Source organism: Coptis chinensis, chromosome 7 (genome assembly GCF_015680905.1).
Source record: "Coptis chinensis isolate HL-2020 chromosome 7, ASM1568090v1, whole genome shotgun sequence".
Lineage (NCBI taxonomy): Eukaryota > Viridiplantae > Streptophyta > Magnoliopsida > Ranunculales > Ranunculaceae > Coptis > Coptis chinensis.
In genome coordinates this window covers 35,883,558-35,888,005 of record NC_141462.1, presented here as the reverse complement: position 1 = coordinate 35,888,005, position 4,448 = coordinate 35,883,558, and the positions used below count along the sequence as shown (strand labels likewise).

General features: G+C 35.8%; 1 long non-coding RNA gene across 2 annotated transcripts; it reads left to right on the top strand.

Annotated features, from left to right (window-relative positions):
* The first annotated feature begins 658 nt into the window (after positions 1-658).
* LOC147487319 (uncharacterized) lies at positions 659-3,637 on the top strand. Of its 2 annotated transcripts, XR_015202519.1 has the most exons (4): positions 659-2,880; positions 2,972-3,090; positions 3,170-3,238; positions 3,332-3,637. It is a non-coding gene; the product is annotated as an uncharacterized LOC147487319 (long non-coding RNA). The 2 variants fall into 2 exon arrangements; XR_015202518.1 differs by having other exon boundaries at positions 659-3,090.
* The last annotated feature ends 811 nt before the right edge of the window (positions 3,638-4,448 follow it).

The window sequence follows — 4,448 nt, the reverse complement described above, 5'->3', positions numbered from 1 at the left end:
AAACGACAGCAACAAATTGCACTTTTAAGGCAAGACATTCGAGTTTGAAGGCATGCAAAAGAGACGTTAAATAAGCATAGCCGCATAGGGTCATAGGGAATTAGGGAATTAGGGAACAGGGCCGGCTCAAGCCTAGATGTGGCCTTAAGCTACGTATCCAAGTGAGGCCTTCTTTTCTTCTAAATTCATTGACAAATTGAAGAAAAAAAAAAAGTAAATAATTGATTAATAGATTCATATTAAAAATGAAAATTCTCAATTTCACATTAAAGAGTGAAGAGTGGATTGATTACTTTCGAAATACAAAACTCTTAGTACCAATTTGTGAGTTTGAGATGATCAAAGGTTAAGAACTTAATGAGTAAAATAATAAAAAGGGAAATTATAGAGTAACACATTGTGTTACACGACTTTATAACACGAGCCAATATATGACTGCCACATGGATCTAGGTAAAAGGCAACCAGCTAGATGGAAAGAAGTCGGATAGTCTCCTCTCTAAGGAAAGAAATAAAAAAAGCTCTCTCCTTGTTCATTTTCTCATCTCATTTTTTGGCGCACTTATCCTCTGGTCGTCCTTCTTCTACTTTGGCTGCAATCTTTTCCATCTACCTCTAGTGTTTTTCCGACGGTCTTCACTGTAGGTTATATGATTGTCAGTCAGATTGCTTCACACATATAGTTCTATAGTATTTTCATATTATTTTTCCTTTCGAAAAAGCTTTGGCTTTTCATGCTTTGAACATCTTTTTACCTATTTTATCAGATGGAAGATCTCAATAACAAGCATGTCGAGGTTAATGCTCAAACTGGTACAAATCGAGTTGAAGAAGCGTTGCAGTCATATGTAGGTATGGAATTTAATTTTTATGAAGATGCTTATGAATTCTTTAATCGATATGCCAAGAAAGTGGGTTTTGGAACTAGAGTAAGGAGTTCGTGGTGGAGAAACAAGCCCGATGAAGAAAACTCAAAAGAGTACCATGTGATATTGTCTTGTAGCAGTGAAGGTTATAAGAGAATGAGGGAATCCAATCGTTTGAGGCTTGATACCCGAACTGGTTGTGGAGCTATGATGAGGATTAAACTAATGGAATCTCAAAGGTGGAAAGTAACTGAAGTTAACTTTGTCCATAACCATTTAAACAGTCCGTCCAGAGCAAGATTTTCTAGATCACATAAGAAATTGGAACCATGAACCAAAAAGAAATTAAAGTTAGATTGTGATTCAGGTATACCAACATATATGGCGTATCAAAGGCTAGTTGTTGACACAGGAGGTTATGAAAATCTGAGCTTAGGAGAAAATGAAGTTTATAACTATGTTGTCTATTACAAAGACCTAAAACTAAAAGATGGAGATGCCCAAGCCATTTATAGATACTTTTCTGATATGCAACTTAAAAGTCCAAAATTCTTTCATCTGATGGATCTTAGTAATGATGGGCGACTAAGGAATGTCTTTTGGGCTGATGGGAGGTCAAGAGCAGCATATGAATACTTCAATGATGTAGTTGCTTTCAACACCACTTATTTGACAAACAAATATGATTTATCTTTTGCGCCTTTTGTAGGTGTGAATCATCACGGGCAATCTATATTACTTGGTTGTGGTTTGTTGGCAGATGAGAGGATTGAGTCTTTTGAGTGGTTATTCAAAGCCTAGTTTTCTTGTATGTCTGGGAAACCCCCTACTGCTATTATAACAGACCAGTGTAAGGGCATGAAAAGTGCAATTGCTAATGTCTTTCCCAATGCTCACCACCGTTTCTGCTTATGGCACATCATGCAGAAGGTACCAGAAAAATTAAAAGGAATATATGATTATGAAGAAGTGAAACATAAATTATACAAGGTAGTTTATCAGTCTTTGAGGGTGCAAGAATTTGAAGCTACTTAGCAGAATATGATTAAGAGTTATGGACTTGAGAAACACAAGTGGCTTCTATCTCTTTATGAAGATCGAGAAAGTTGGGTTCCGGTTTTCCTGAAAGGAACTTTTTTTGCAGAGATGTCCACTACACAACGCAGTGAGAGCATGAATGCTTTCTTCGATAAGTATGTGAATAGAAAGACTACCCTAAGAGAATTTGTGGGAAGTTATGAATTAACGGTTAAGAGGAAGTACGATAAGGAGGCAAAGGTAGATGCTTGGTCACGACATAGAATTCCTGTGTTAAAAACAAGATATCCTTTTGAATTGTAACTGTCCAAGATATACGTTGAAAAAGTATTTAAGAAATTTCAAAATGAAATTGAAGAGATGGCTTCTTGTTTCAACACCACACAAGTACATGTAGATGGGAAAATTGTCACATACATTGTGAAGGTACGCATGGTGAGTGAAAAGGGAGAAAGATGGGTTAAGGAGTATGAGGTATTCTATAACGGAAAGGAAATCGAAGTTCAATGCATCTGCAATTTGTTTAACTTCAAGGGAATTTTGTGTCGACATGCTTTAAGCGCCCTTAACAATAATGGTATTGATGAGATACCACCTCAATACATTATATCACGATGGAGGAAAGATTTTAAGTGAATGTATGTTCTAAACCTAGACTCCAATGATGTTGAAAGCGATAATCCGGTGCAATAGCATGACAATATTTATAAGTGTGCTATTAAATAAGTTTGTCGAAGAAGCGGCGGTATCAAAAGAACATTATAAAGTTGCATTAGAGGCACTGGCAGAAGCAATGAACAAAGTTAAACAGGTAGAAGGTTGTGAATTGAGAAATACTCCAACATCAACACCACCTGGTGCAATAGACGATGGTGTTAAAGTGCAAGATCCTGTCAGGTCGAAGCGCGTTTGGTAGGCCAAAGGAAAAGAGACTGCCCAGCTTGACTGAAAAAATTCATAAACCCAAGCAACAAAAGGTATGCATGCATGATGCGCTTCTTCTTGATTGCATGACTACTTTATTAGATTTTATGTTATTCCATCACCCTTTTTCATGTTTTATTACAGAAACAAGATCAAAGGCAAGAAAAAAAATAGTAAGAACGGGGTCGAAGCCCATCCCACCATCTTCATCTCCATGTGCACCACATGCTGGTAATCTAGTCAGCACTCAAGAGAGGATTGAGGTTTGTAAATTGTAAGTTGTATGTATAGAACACTAGAATATTATTTTGTTTTTTTAGGCAACTGTTTGTTGGTGCGCAGATGATACTAGATTCAAAGACAAACAACTTTAACCACCCACAAATGGGAGAATTTCAGTCCTTACTAATGGTTAGGCAACAAACGCAATTAATTATGTACTCAATATATTCATGTTTTAGCTGTTTGTTTAATAGTTTTTTGTGTTGTGATATACGAATGTAGGGGCACTTGACATCTTCTCAACGGAGTGATATTGGGCATTTAGGATCTGAAAAACCAGTTGGCGAGCATCAATTTTGCTTTCAAAGGCAGTAAGATGGTGTTGGAGGGCGGCAATTATTGAAACAGGACTGAAAATATGCATCTGGAGGAATTTTTGTCACGTGTAATTGTTGGTGGTATCCTAAATCAACTAGGACTATTCTAAACAATTTTTGAGATATTTATTTTCGGAGCATTTTGTATGAACGTCATTCAATTTATTGAGAAGAAAGTTTGCTTTGCAACGTTTTGGATGATCATACACAATGTAAAACATGCAAGTTTCTCAGTCCGCACCACTATTATTTATTGAGATTTCTGGAAATATACGAGGTTTTGGTAGCATTTGAAATGCTCAATATTTGCTGCAGTCATAATGTTTCACGTTTCCGTCTTTTATTTCCCGCCCCTTTTGTTGAAAAATATTATTTTAACCTTGTTTCCGTATAATACCAACTGAGTTTGTCAACAGGTTGTACTAATCCATGTGGCTTATCCTGATTTGTTGTGTTACACTATCAGCGTAACACGTTGTGTTAGAAGGACTCCTTCTTTTATTCTTTTAATTAAGAGATCTAATTAAATGAGACACTCCCACAAAAATTAGATTACTACGTGCTTCTAATCATTAGATTTGTTATGTAACTTCAAGATGCATATTTTGTAGTGGACTATTGGATTACATTTTGGTAAAACCAATTCACTCTCGAAAAATAGTGCGTGAGGAGAAAACAAAATAGACTCCTAATGTCTTTTTTTGTGTTATTTTTCTTTAAAAAAATCAATAAATTGGGCTACATAGCTGCTTCAAAAAAAAATTACTACCCGGAAGTATTATTTTTGGGTTTTAATACCATTTTGGTTATTTTCATTACTAAAAGTCGTTATTTTTTAAAATGTTTTTGAATTAGGAGATATGACTCGAGACTGCCAGGGAAACCTTTTTTTTTCAAACTTTTTAGTTTTCTCTTTTAACCGTTTAAAAAAAAAATGGTTTTCGAGCTCAGCATTTGTTGGATGCCATGAGTGGTGCTGCAACAGCTATATCGTATGATTTGCTAGATGCATTGACCCCTGT